General features: G+C 40.2%; 1 non-coding gene across 1 annotated transcript; it reads left to right on the top strand.

The window, feature by feature from the left end:
- The first annotated feature begins 13916 nt into the window (after window positions 1-13916).
- Window positions 13917-14018, top strand: LOC132539644 (U6 spliceosomal RNA). The gene has a single exon (XR_009550977.1). It is a non-coding gene; the product is annotated as a U6 spliceosomal RNA (small nuclear RNA).
- The last annotated feature ends 1055 nt before the right edge of the window (window positions 14019-15073 follow it).

The raw sequence follows: 15073 nt of genomic DNA, 5'->3' as shown, positions 1-15073 counted from the left end.
TAGCATCTGCACACTCTCTTTTTTCCTGGGGCTGGCCAGACACAGGTGATGTCTGTGATGTTCTAATAATGCCTGAGACCCTGCAATTCCCTGCGGAAAGAAGCTTCGAGACCCTACTCAGTGACACTAACCTCTTTTCTAGTTCCTGCTTGTAGTCTTGCCAAATGAAATGCAGGACACCTCGTCAAAATACCATGTCAGATTGAGGAAAATTAACTTTCCATGAAAGTAAATCCATGTAATATGAGAGACATACAGAAAAAATATATCTATCTTTTGTCTGAGGCTCAAGCTTCACTGGATGCCCTGCATTTTCCCTTCTTCTCCTTCTCCTCCTCCTCCTTCTATTCTTCCTCCTCCTCCTCCACCTTCTTCTTTTGTTTTTAGCCAAAGCAATGCTGGATAATGGCTCTGGCTTATGGTAGTGTTAAAGATTGAACCTGTGATGCCTGACATGAAAGTGTTGTGTAAACCACTGAGCTTATTTCCTCTGGCCCTGTGTTTTTTTTTTTTTTCCTTCTAAATTTGATTACTATTCATAGATCTTCTTTCTTGGAGGATATTGTGAACTTAAACTTCTTGCTGAGACTAGTGAAAAAAAAAGCTATTTGTTCTACATTTTCAGAACTATTTGAGAGGAAACTGAAGTGGCTTTGAGTTTTCACAGAATGAGATAAACAAGAGTATTTCATCAATACTTAGTTTTGATGGGGATGAATGATTTTGTCCAGCTTTGCTCATAAGACAATGCTTCATCAAAATTAATGTACTTGTGTATTTGAACCATGTTTTTATACTACCACTCTAAAAGTCTAGGATATTGCTACTATAGTGTTTGATACAGATGGCACAAAGTGGGCCCTTTTGCATGTATGTATGCACTTATTTGAGAGTAATTAGAAGGGCTGGGGGTGGTAGCGCACTTGGTTGAGAGCACACGTTACAATGCACAAGGACCTGGGTTTGAGTCCCTGATCCCCACTTGCAGAGGGAAATCTTTACAAGTGGCAATGCAGGGTTCTAAGTGTATCTGTGTATCTCTTCCTCTCTGTCACCCCTTTCCCTCTCAATTTCTGGCTGTGCCTATCCAATAAATAAAGATAATCTTTAAAAGAGTAGAGAGATGCTTAGAGACTATTAATCATAGATTTCTGTGTTATATTAACAAATATATCCCACAAAACATACCCACAGTATTACTTCTATGTTCAACCTCATGAGGCTGTGAGTATTGTCTTAATGCTGAGTCTCCTCTTCTGAGGAGTCACCTTGGAAAGTGATGGATTCATGGTAATGACAATGCGCAAACATGTCAGGTCCCAATTTCAATGCACATTTGTGGGCCAAAGGGGCTTCCAGGTCTTGTTTTTTTTTTTTTTAAATTAATTAATGAATTAATTAATTTTTTTGTTTAAGAAAGGAGACATTAACAAAATCATAGGATGGGGGTTACAACTCCACACAATTCCCGCCACCCAATCTCTATATCCCGTCCCCTCCCCACTAGCTTTCCCATTCTCTATCCCTCTGGGAGCATGGACCCAGGGTCGCTGTGGGTTGCAGAAGGTGGAAGGTCTGGCTTCTGTAATTGCTTCTCCGCTGAACATGGGCATTGACTGGTTGATCCATACTCCCAGTCTGTCTCTCTCTTTCCCTAGTAGGGTGGGTCTCTGGGGAAGCAGAGCTCCAGGACTCATTGGTGGGGTCTTCAGTCTAGTGAAGCCTGGCCGGTATCCTGATGGCATCTGGAACCTGGGGGCTGAAAAGAGAGTTAACATACAAAGCCAAACAAATTGTTGAAGAATCATGGACCCAAAGGATGGGATAGTGGAGATAAAGTGTTGGGGGTACTCACTGCAAACTCTAGTGTACTTCTGCTTTCAGGTATATATTTGCCCTGGTTTGTGGATACGTGTGAACATATACTCTGTCTCCTGGAACCTGTTCTATATCTAGGTTTTGGGACTTTGTTAGGAAGTTTGTGGATACGTGTGAACATATACTCTATCTCCTGGAACCTGTTCTATATCTAGGTTTTGGGACTTTGTTAGGAAGTGAACCACCTGGGATGGAGTTAGAGAATACTATGAAAGTTAAGGTCTCACCTTAACTTGATGAAGCTGAAGGGTTGTCATTCCACACCTGAAGTCTCTGGACACAGTCTGAAGTGAAGCATTCTGGGGTGGCACTCATTGTGTTGATTAGGTTGCAATCAGCGGATGCGATATTATTTGATAAGAATTGGGAGGAGCATACGGGAAAGTGGGCCCTACCCTAGGGTCCCAGGTCTGGGGGAAGTTTAGGCTCTATAGTGGAAATGTGAGGTTCCTGCTGTCTAGGGTTCAAGAAGACAATGGATAGTTATTGTTAACATCACATTATTTGGTAATTGGGTTAAGTTTGAAAAGTCCCTTTGTTAGACATACAGTCAATTTCCCCCCTCTCATATTAATTAAATAGTGATTTATATGACTACAATTTAATAGGTGTGTACATAAACACCATTCCCACCACCAAAAGATTGTGTCCTATCCCATCCACCCACCCACTCCCACCCTACACACCCTGCTTAGACTATCTTCCTTATCTGAATCTCAGGTTTGACCCACCCTGCTTGGTTCTAAATAGCCTTTGGCTATCTCCAATTGTTATATCTGTTCTCCAAGGATGAAGATTCACAACCACCAGGAATGCAATGACACCTCAATTAACCAATCGCCTGAAAGCAAAGTTCTTCTCTAATAAAATGCCAGTATTAAACATGAAACTAAATTCTTATAAATCATACAAAAGAGAGCGGCCTGCATATGATAGCTAGAGAAAAATACCTTCTCAAAGAGCTTCTGTTTGCCCCTGGCCTGTTTATACACAGATACATTTTCAGCTACCAAGGTAGCTGGCCTGGGAAGGTACCTATTTCAGCACACATGTGACTCAGGTTCATGCTTGAGCCAGGTTTAAGGTCTGGCCCACTGCATTGAAGGAAGCTTCATTGAATTAGTCTCTCTCCCTCCCTCCCTCTCTCTTTCTCGCTCTCTCTTTTTATACTTGAAAAAGATAGTCTAAAGTGGTAAAGCACCAGTGAGGATGATTATGATGATGATGAGAGATTCCTTCCACTCCAGACTGGGAGTATGGGGAGCATTTTGACCATCTCCATCCCCACCGGTACCCTGCCCATACCTGCCTCTTCTCCGCCTGCGTTTTGTAGCCCATGCCCAGTTTCAGGTACCCAATAACCTCTCCCCACTTTAAAAAACATGAAGACTGTACACTTGTTCCCTTAGTTAGCCGTATTTTACTGGGAATTCATTAATTCAAATATTATTATTTTGAGTAAGTTTTAGTCAGTGTGTGTATTCTAGTCAACAATTTGCATGATGATTTGTGTTAAAATCTTTGTCTCAGAATTGAGAAAGCCAAGATCTATCATGCATATGTGAATGTGTTTTAGGAAATAAGAATAAATCTGAAATTACTGTCTGCTTCTGAGTGGATTTGGTAGTTCAGAGAGGATCAAAAGATTTTTGTACTTAAATGAACTCTAGCATATCTAAAAAATAAATGCCTCACATGGTAAAAGTCAAAATGAAATAGTCATTTAGATTTTAGTGAATGTGGTTTTCTGTTTAAGATTCAAGCCTAGTGAATCTTCCTCTTAATTTACATAATTGACATCATTAAAGTTATTCATAATGACAATCTATTACTTTGATTTTACATATATACCTTAAAATCAGCATAATATATTCTCTTTAATAGTCCTTAACTAAATTTTGGGTAATTATCCGAAAGATTCAGTATACAATTCTAGGCATTTTTTCTGAGCACTCCAGCATTTAAGAAGTTCAGCAAAGTGACATGTAGGGTGGTGGATTGATTCTTAACTATCACTCACTCGTTCCTCTATGGTCAAAAGGAAGTGGAGGTGTTTCTGCTCTATTCATGTCTCTTTCTAGGCCATCAAAGCAGAAATCTGAAATAATGATGAACAGTGAGGTTGGATAATGCCAATGCAAAGTAGCAATGCCTGTCTTCATTTTGTGATAATTCCTTTACCTTTTTGTATGCAGATAAACAGGCGGATTTTTATAGCAAATCAGCCATAGAGATCAAATGTCTTCCCTCATCACACACCCACTCTCAAACACATACATTTTGGGGTTGGAAATGTGATTTTTAAAATCAAGATGTCAGAGAGTGTACAAAATTGTTTACTTATTTTGTAACATTCATAATTTTGGCTCCTTCCCAGTTGCAGCCTCCCACAGAAGAGAGATTTTCTGGTTACAGATGCACATCTATCTTTCTCTTCTTTTCACAGAGGTTAGTATAATTTCCCAGTGCATCTGGAGCGACTGCCAAACTAGTTTTACTTGTGCTCATTGTGGTTCCCTTAGGAACCTACAGCCTCAGAGAACTGACCTCTTTCAATGGCCATTGCTAGGTTAGAAAGGACTCTATTTTCTTTTTCTTTTTTTTAAAAGATTTATGCCTTTTTAAAAAAATATAAGGTGTGTGTGTATGGACATGACAAGAAGGGGTGCATAATTGCAGAAGAGAGTGGTCTGGACATATACCTTGTTTCTTCACTTACATCCTGCCAAACTTATCCCTGATTATTGATTCATCTTGCCTGGCATTATCCACTTTTTAACTCTCCTTTCAAATGGGGATTCCTTAGCATTATGGAACCATAGAACAAATGGTAATAAGTAACTATTAGATCTATAGATGATAGAGAGATAGATAGATAGACAGATAAAGGGGTATACAGAGAGAATGAAAGGCCTTAGATCAGAAATTTCTTTCAATGCTGTATAGGCCAGGCTCAAATCCATACCACACTACCCAAGTGAGCTATTTTGTTGGCATCTATTTGCTACTTTTATATATAACATTATCTATATTCTCTCTCCCTCTCACACTGCACTCCGTCTCATATCATCCATGTTACCAGTAATAGTAATAGAAAATTTTATTCTTCCCTGAGCCTCTGTTAAGTCTAATAGTCCATAAAGAAGTACAATTTCTGGTTCCTGTTCTGTCATTGACTTGATACGTGAATATGACCAATTTACTCAAACAATTATTCCACATCTTGAATTGCTCTTCAAACTGTGCCCACATAATCCTATGACTCTAGGTGGTTAAATAGGTAAGGAGTTGGAGTGAGATTCCATGGTTGACACTTTCATACAGAGGGCACCCGTTTGACCCGAAGTAGTTGCATGGTCTAACCATTTCACCTGTGCAAGTTATGCTCGTGTTTAAATACTAACTTGGATTATGAATACTTTTGATTTCCTTGACTGATTTTTAGAGTCTTGTTTGAGATAAAGAACTAGTTAGAAAGCCAGAGTTAGTATGGGAGAACACTTCCACAGAGTATGGATACAGAAAGGTGTGAAAAATAGAGCCACTGGGACCATAAGAAGATTGTCTCTTGTTTATATAGAAATTGCCAAATTGATAGGGCTGTAGTATCTCAATTTGGAATTGATAAGTAAAAAGAATAATTGATGCTGACAGAAGCCTATTTCACCAGAAAACTTTTTTTTTTTTTTATTTCCAGCAAGCCTCCAAGCAGGGGAGTTTGTGAATGTAGAGAAAATTTCTCATTGATAACCTAAAGCTCTTGGTTTTTCTCTAAATTACTTTCTTAAGCCTTTCAAAGTGTCCTGCATGACCTATAAAGTCATGTCATTCATACATTTCAGGTTAAGAACTCAAATTTTTGTTCAAAAGTGTAGCATGAAAGAGTGAAACCCATTTCATTTGTGCAGTAGAATAGACATCATGGTGGGGGTTGGGTGGCGGCACACCTGGTTGAGTGCACATGTTACAATGTGCAAGGACCCAGGTTCAAGCCTCAACTCCACCTGCAGGGGGAAAGCTTTGCAAGTGGTGAAACAGGGCTGCAGGTATCTCTCTGTCTCTTTCCCTCTCTATCTTGCCTTCCCCTCTTGATATCTGACTGTCTCTATCCAATAAGTAAATAACGATAATAAAAAAATTTTTAAATTATAAAAACTTCATGGTGTATTACCTGTGAGATGGGACAGTCTCAGTTTTTTTCTACGCCCTCAGAGTTTAAACTACAGCTAGCAAAATGCAAATTCACTGAGCCATCTGTTACTGAACCAAAGAATGGCTGACTGTGCTAACTAAGGGGGGAAACCTACCCACATTTGAGGAGTGGTTTTGATTGTGACTAGTTAGGTCTTCATGGGTGACTTTAGAATCCTGTCTAAACCCCGGCTCCCCATCTGCAGGGGAGTCGCTTCACAGGTGGTGAAGCAGGTCTGCAGGTGTCTATCTTTCTCTCCTCCTCTCTGTCTTTCCCTCCTCTCTCCATTTCTCTCTGTCCTATCCAACAACGACAACAACAATAATAACTACAACAATAAAACAACAAGGGAAACAAAAGGGAATAAATAAATAAAATAAATATTTTTTTAAAAAAAAGAATCCTGTCTAAAATAAAGGTCTACCAAACACCCCATAAGCAAATCTTTGAACTGAAGTTAGAAAACCCTACAGACATATCATGGATCCTCCATCAGATAAGTATCATCTGTTCTCTGGAATTCTGCCCAGCTCTTCCTACTTCATGAACCCTGAACATGGGTCTATGCAGAGCAATGTCTCATTTGGTAAAACTGGTGATCTTTAACAAGAATACATAAACCAAACTGTTTGCCTGGATATTTCCTTTGCCAATAACTTCAACTGAATAACTGAATGGGTCTACATGGGTCCACGGTCAGAGAAAGGGTCAAGAGCAATACTTTGCTGAGATTGAAAAGAACTCATATATACTGTGTAGGTATTATTTCAGGGAGTGCATAAATAGAAGTAGTTATTACTCTAGATGGGTGTCTGTCAAGCTTTCTCCCCCGGAGATGTCATTTGGGGTGCCACATCCAATTTAGGAAATGTCACTTAATAGCTCGTAAACTGTTCCTAGGATAACCCCTCTCAGTAAGAAAAGCATGTTCTAGACACTGACAAGTATGACCTTGTCATGGGCTTACACCAAGGAAGCCACTCAGCTACAGTGGCTATTCCTACTCCTCCTTAGAGTTCTGACTGACAGCTGTGGTCCGATGAAGGTGGAAGGGGGACAAAAACATAAAACGCAGTGATTTCTAATACAGGTTTGTTTTTTTTCCTTGTCCCAGGGAGAAAAATCACACCATTATGTCATTTCCATGATGTGCTCATCAACAAGAGTAAAAAACTCATTTGTTGTCTTTTGTTTCTGATAGAAAATCAGAGCTTAGGGAATTCAGCTGAGTTGTCAGCATTTTTTGCTGTCAAGTAAAACAGTCAAAAGGAGGCAACAAGAACACAGGAGCTGCAAGTACTGCTGGGCTCTGATGCTAATGATGGTTGTAGAAATCCACACACAAGTCTTCTGTTCATCAGCTCCTCTATCCAGTTTATCAAGTTTGGACTGTTTATCAAGTTCCTAAGCAGACAGGATGTAAATATGCCACTTACTCCTACAAATACAATAATGAAAACTGATATTTGTATCTGTGTGGCCCCACTGACTCAAGAACTAAATGGATTTCCAACCTAATATTGAGAAATAATTCCTTGCAAAATGTGATAGTGGGAGAGTGGCAGTGGGAGAGTGGCATCGCTCCTCACATCCGTCCTGTTATGCTAAGGATGTTTTTGTCCTTTTGCATGACTGAAATAATTTTTATGTCTCCTGAAATTGCAATGTTACATTAAAAAAAATTTTATTTATTTACTTTCCTTTTTTTTTTTGCCCTTGTTGTTTTTTTATTGTTGCTGTAGTTATAATTGTTGTTGTTATTGATGTCATTGTTGTTGGATAGGACAGACAGAAATGGAGAGAGGAGGGGAAGAGAGAGAGGGGGAGACAAAGATAAATACCTGCAGACCTGCTTTACTGCTTGTGAAGTAACTCCCCTGCAGGTAGGGAGCTGGGGGCTCAAACCAGGATCCTTATGCCGGTCCTTGCGCTTTGTGCCACCTGCGCTTAATCCGCAGTGCTACTGCCAGACTCACAATGTTACATTTTTTTAACCCCATAATTTGTGGTAGAAATGTGTGTACCATGGAATTGTTCTTGCCATCATGCTCTAGTCTCGGGAGCAGCTAGGGTCATATGCCATAGAATGGAGTCTATGTAGACAGTGGATAAGGACTAATGGATACTCCTGTTCGGAAAGTCAAGCACCCCTTCCACAGGTTATGTGCACAGAGGTCTCTGCTACTAGAAGGAAATTGGAAGCCTGGTTCTGTCACTTACCATCAATGTGTTTAACAAATAACAGGGGCCAGTGGACAACCCTCATGATCTCAGGGCCCCAGCTTCATTCCCTAAAACCACCTAACATTGTTCCAGCATTACAAGTCATGAAACATTATTCAGAATTTACTGGGCGCTTTCCAAAATAGGGAGGGAGGAGAACACATTCTTAATGACTATTACAACTTACATACCATCCATCATTTCTTTTTCAATGTTTCTACTACAAGGCTCTTTTCTCACTGTGAATTCCTCAAAAGTCTTACTTTATCACATCAGTCTGCACGAATCCTCTAAGTTTCTTAAGTTTCTTCTTTTTCCCCTGCTGGCTCATTTTTCTATTTTTAAAGACCAGATTTTTTCACTCCCACCTCCTAGGTTCTGAAAAACAGAAGATCTTACACTACCTCAAGAAGGAAGACTCCTATATTCCATTCTCCTTGAGCTGAGAGAAGAGAAATGGAAGAATCACAAGATTTTGTAACTTTATTTATTTTTCAGAAAGCTGCATACACCCTAGACAGAGCTTCCTCATCTATTGAGTGGGATTAAAAGTAGTATGCTCCCTATCTCTAGGTCACTAATGGGAGTTAGTGAGACGAGTATAGAAGACTCTTCACAAGAGTGAATCACAAGTATAGCTGTGTAATCAAGACCATTTCTTTCCCCTATATCCAAAAATATTTCCAAAATCTTCTCTGTTATGATAATGATATTCTTCTCTCTCTCTCTCTCTTTCTCCCTTCCTTCCTCCCTCCCTCTCTCTCTCTCTCTCTCTCTCTCTCTCTCTTTCTTTCTTTCTTTTCCTCCAGGAGCCAGCACTATGAATCCAAAGCTCTTAGCAGATATCATCCCCCATGTTTGTTTTCTTTCCATTTTATTCGATAGGACAGAGAGAAATTGAGAGGGGAAGGGGAGATAGAAAGACAAACACCTTGTGGTCTGGGAGGTGGCACAGTGGCTAAGGCATTGGACTCTCAAGAATGAGGTCCTGAGTTCAAACCCCGGCAGCACATGTACCAGAGTGATGTCTGGTTCTTTTCTCTCTCCTACCTTTCTCATTAATAAATAAATAATTTTTTTTTTAAAAAAAAAAGAAAGACAAACACCTGCAGGCTTGCTTCACTGTCTGTTCACCCCTGCAGGTGGGGAGCAGGGGGCTTGAACCTTGGTCCTTGTGCATGGTACTATGTGCATTTTACTGGGTGCACCACTGCCTGGCCCCATGATTTATAATGAATATATTTATTTATTCATTCATTTATTTTTCAGTAATTGCACTTGCTTAGTATTATGTTCTGTTAAAGTAGTTGTTGTTAAAACACATCAAGTTTATACTGTTTCATACTTCCATCTTGAGGGATAGAATAACGTTTTGCCCATTTTCACTATAATAGTTACCTAAATGTTTAAAATGTATTTAGTGCTCAGTAAAAGCAGACAACCTCACCAATGTGTCTTGGAGCCCCATTTCCCCAGAGATCTGCCCCACTAGGAATGAGAGAGGCAGGCTGGGAGTATGGATTGACCTGCCAATGCCCATGTTCAGCAGGGAAGCGATTGCAGAACCCAGACCTTCTACCTTCTGCAACCCCTAATGACCCCGGGCCCATAATCCCAGAGGAATAAAGAATATAATAGCTATCAGGAGAGGGGATAGGATATGGAGTTCTGGTGGTGGGAACTGTGTGGAATTGTACTCCTCTCATCCTGTGGTCTTGTCAGTATTTCCATTTTATAAATAAAAAAAAAATTAAAGTTGAGTTCAACAGTGCCACTAGGTTATGGCATGGATTAGATATCCATCCATTTCCTATACACACCTCTCATGTATGACAAGATTCAGTCACTTTATATACCCCAGGACGTAGTTGGGTATAGAAAGAATGTTCTTTGGAATAGCATTACTCATTGGCTGACACTTAACATATCACCTTTAAGGAAGACTTCACTTTGGCTGTTTTTCTGGGAGTTAATGTCTCTATTATCTCTTAGGCATGCAACCATATATTGAAACTTGGTAAGCACTCCCATGAAAACTTATAAAATAAAAATTATTTAGCCAAGAAGAACATTTTAATTTGCTTTATGAGATGTTTCTGTGTATATATATATTCTATATCCCCTTTTTTGATAAAGTGGAACTTAAACATGACCTTAGCCCATAAAGTTCTCTCTCCTCCAATTATAATCTCAAATTTCCTAAAGTCCCCAAAGAAACAAAGGAGTCTAGGGAGTCTTGGGATCAGGAGGGAGGTTTTGCACCAGGTTAAACCCACAACGTGCAAAGCACAAAGACTCACTCAAGGATAATGGTTCAAGCCCCTGGCTCCCCACCTGCAGGGGAGTCACTTTGCAAGTGGTGAAGCAGGTCTTCTGGTGTCAATCTTACATTCCCCCTCTGTCATCCCTGCCTCTCTCAGTTTCTCTCTGTTCTAGCCAACAACAACAGTAGCAGCAACAACAACAAACGAACAACAATGGCAGCAGCAACAACAACAACAACAATGGAAAAGAGATGATCTCCAGGAGCAGTGCATTCATAGTGCAGGCACCAAACCCCAGCTATAACCCTGGAGGCAAATAATAATAGTAATAATAATAATAATTTTGACTATACAGTCTTGTTTGAGCTTAGAAGAAACTTTTCCAGTTTCAAAAAAAATAGTCCTTCTAATGTTCAGCTCTATAATATGCTGTTTTTCTCATTGTATATAACAATGTGCTTTGGAAAACTTCATTACAACTTCAATATTTTACTGCTAAATATTATTTCCCCCTGTGTATTCTCTCCTTTCTCTCCCTGATTCACTTATAACTTCCTCAGTAGAATGGAAATTTTAGGGGGCTGGGTGGTGATGCAATGGGTTAAACACACAAGGCATGAAGCTCAAGGATCAGCGTAAGGATCCCGGTTCCAGCCCCCGGCTTCCCACCTGCAGGGGGAGTTACTTCACAAGCAGTGAAGCAGGTCTGCTGGTATCTATCTTTCTCTCTCCCTCTCTGTCTTCCCCTTCTCTCTCCATTTTTTTCTGTCCTATCCAACAACAACAGTAATAACAACAACAACAATAATAAACAACAAGGGCAACACAAAGGAAAAATATCCTCCAAGGGCAGTGGATATGTAGTGCAGACACTGAGTCCCAGCAATAACCATGGAGGCAAAAAGAAAAAAAAAAAAAAAAAAAAAAAAGAATGGCAATTTCATACACTTAAAACCTTCCTACTATTTGTTTTCTTTGATGCCACTTTAAAAATATTTTTTCCATTTTGTTGGGGGGGGGTTAATGTTTTACAGTATAGTTAATGACACATAGGTATAACCTTTCATCTACCAGGATAGGTGTCTCTACAACTCTCTCTCCTAAGCTAAGCTATTTTCCCTCACCATGCCCCAGGACCCCAGCATCCTTCTATCTCAACCTTTCCCTCTTTTCGCAGAGTCTTTTCCTGGGTGTGGCAATACCCACACCCAGCCGAGTTTCATGTTTATTCTTCCTTACTGCCTTTGCTTCTTAATTTCTACCTATAGGTGAGATCATCTGCTATCTGCCCTTTCCTTCTGGCTTATCTCATTCAGTATGGTGCCTTTAAGATCTGCACAAGATATCCTACTAGTAATTATTCATTTTATTTTATTTTATTTTATTTTACTTTACCTCCAGGGTTATCACTGGGGCTTGGTGCCTGCACTACAAATCTACTTTTCCTGTGGCCACTTTTTTTCCATTTTATTGGATTGGATAGAAAGAATATGAGAGAGGAGGGGGATATAGAGATGGAGAGAGAAGGATAGATACCTACAGACCTGCTTTAAGGATTGTGAAGTGTTCCCCCTGCAGGTAGGGAGTCGGGGGCTTGAACCGGGTCCTTGCACTTCATACTATGGGTGCTTAACCCAGTGCACCACCACTTGACCCCCCATTTCGGTAATTCTTACCCCCTGTATTCCAGGCAGCTATCTTATGCAGATATATATATATATATATTTATATGTATGTGTGTGTATGTATATTTTAAATAATGTCATCTATATACATAAATATGTGTATACATATATGAAATTAAATGGTCAACCCTCACAACTTGTTGTTTTATCTGGGCGAAAAATTTCCCATGGTGGAGGGAAACGCGGGGCCACAGAGGTGGGCGGATGCCACTTACCTGTGTCTAGGCAGCTTTCGGGGACCTCAGGCTGGGCCGTCCAGCGGGGCATGGGTGCGGAACACGATGGGCGCCAGATGTTGTTTAATCTGGCCTGGCTTCATGGGAGGGTAACAGAGACGACCAGAGACACGCGGCTGGGCTGGGAAACTGTATTTCTTTATTCACAAACAATGATTAATAAACTAACCCAAACTAATCATCAAACAGAACTCTCCTGCATCCTTCTCACATGGCGGCGCCAAGAAGTCTCGAACTCTGTCGGGGTTCTTTGCGGAGGGGACAAGCGGCCCGAAACTAGCAGGGCTAAACCCATTTTCCTGGCAGGGGAAGAGCTAGACCAAACCAATGTAAAACATACAATAACAACTCACAAACTATCATGTCTAGGATTCAAATATGGGCATAAAAGGAAAAACTGTAACTCCCTGGAGTCATTTTTGCCTCTGTTGTTGAAGTGAGAATAAGACAGGTGTAGGCATTGAGATAGGAAGGCAACCACTCCACTCTTCTCAGTCTGTCTCCCTAAAACTGAAGTTGAAATAGCTAACTCCTGAAGTTCTGGAGCAAGTGGGCAGACATTTCTGGAACAACAAATAACCTTTCCTCACTGAGCTCTCTTTTCCCCAAATTCTCTTTGTTTACCTCATGTCAACTACGTAAACAGTAGTGCTGACCCTCCTGGTTTCTATGATAATCTCTTATCTAGAAAAGTGGTCCAACTTTAGTAGAAGGTAGTTTTTAGTGCCATTTTACATGTATTTAAAAATTCTCTTAGTGCTGTCCAGGAGAAGGCACAGTAAAGAACTTAAGACTTAGAAGTATGAGGTCCAGAGTTCAATTCCCAGCACTACATAAAACAGAATGATGTTCTGGTCCCCCACCCCACTCTTTCTCCCACATAAATAGAGTCATCTTAAAAAATGAATCAAGGGGCCTGGTGGTGGTACACCTGGTTGAGTGAACATGTTACACATGCACAAGGACTCAGGTTTAAGCCCCGTGTCCCCATGTGTGTGGGGGGCTGCTTCACAACTGTTGGATCAGGATGGCAGATCTCTCTCTCTCTCTCTCTCTCCATATATATATATATATATATATATATATATATATATATATATATCCCCATTCCTCTCAATTTCTGGCTGTTTCTATCCAATAAGTAATAAATAAAGATATTAAAAATAAATAAAAATAGGGAGTCGGCCTGTAGCCCAGTTGGTTAAGCACATGTGGTGCAAAGCACAAGGACTGGTTAGGATCCTGGTTCAAGCCCCTGGATCCCTACCTGCAGGGAGTCGCTTCACAGGCGGTGAAGCAGGTCTGCAGGTGTCTCTCTGTCTCTCTTCCTCTTTATCTCCCCCTTCTCTGTCAATTTCTCTCTGTCTCTATCCAATAACAAATAAATAAATAAAAATTTAAAAATAAATAAGTAAAAATAATAAATGAATCCAGTGGTGCTTATTTTGTTAACCCACATGCTAAAATTAGAATAATACAGAGATTAACATCCCCTTTGCATAAGGGTGCCATGCAAATTCATGAAGTAGTCTTTATTTTGGGGGGAGATAAAAATGCCACTGTGCTCATGACTCTATGCTTAGGTCCTTTCTACTTATTAAGCACTAAGTGAGGTCCATTTTGCTGCTCTGATCATTTGACCAGACTAGTTTAAGGAAGACAAGTGGAACTGTATTGCGGGGTGTTATTTCAACAAAGTCAGTGGTTATTTTATCTAAGCATATGCCAGAGATTCATGGTCACAATAAACATTAGGATATAAAACAATCACATTAAGCATAGTGTCTAGAACCAGGTGGAGTTAACTCTGACATAGCTCCTCCTGCGGTGGTGTGTGTGTGTGTGTGTGTGTGTGTACGTGTATATACACATGCGTATATTTTGCATTCAATCTGCTGAAATTATCGCTTTAATTTTATATAAACAAATGAGAAAACTGCTTGAAATTGCCTTGCTGCTTCCCCCCTACTCCTCCCCACCATGCTTAAGAAAATCATTTTTCATAAACTGGATGCAACGTGAATTTTGAAGGCATGTTTCCAGAGAGCTAGTAATTTTAGAGCTTCCAGCAGCCGGATTTATTTATTTTGAATGGTGAGAAACAAACAACAACAACAAAAAAGCATAAATGGCAGCAGCAAAGGGTGGAACAGAATCAGCTACATTCTTAAAGCTGGGGGAAAGGTGGTGGGGAGGGCAGGCATCCGCCTATCACATCCAAGCCTTATTCAGAGCAAAGTGGGCCCCACTTGATGGGCAGGATGCCAGGTCGCAGTAATAAAGGAGCTATGCAGGATGGCAACATGGTACTCCAGAAATACATTTTCCAATTAGTTTTAAGTGTTTATTCATCAAGGCACACCACAATGCTTTGGGTAGTTGAGTTATACAAGCAGCTGTAATTGGCAATTGAGTAACATCAATGCAAGTGTTTTGATGTCTAATCCTGAAATTGTCCACGCTCCACATTTTCACTGACTGGTCCTTGTGTCCTGAACTGATGTGTACGGTGTGGCTGTGACTACACGTTTACGTCCATTATAATCACCAAGAGTTAGATGGTGTCCATTTTGCAGGTCTAGTCCTTTATCAGAT

Source organism: Erinaceus europaeus, chromosome 7 (genome assembly GCF_950295315.1).
Source record: "Erinaceus europaeus chromosome 7, mEriEur2.1, whole genome shotgun sequence".
Lineage (NCBI taxonomy): Eukaryota > Metazoa > Chordata > Mammalia > Eulipotyphla > Erinaceidae > Erinaceus > Erinaceus europaeus.
Note: the sequence above shows the minus strand (reverse complement) of the source record. Positions and strands in the feature narration are given on the sequence as shown.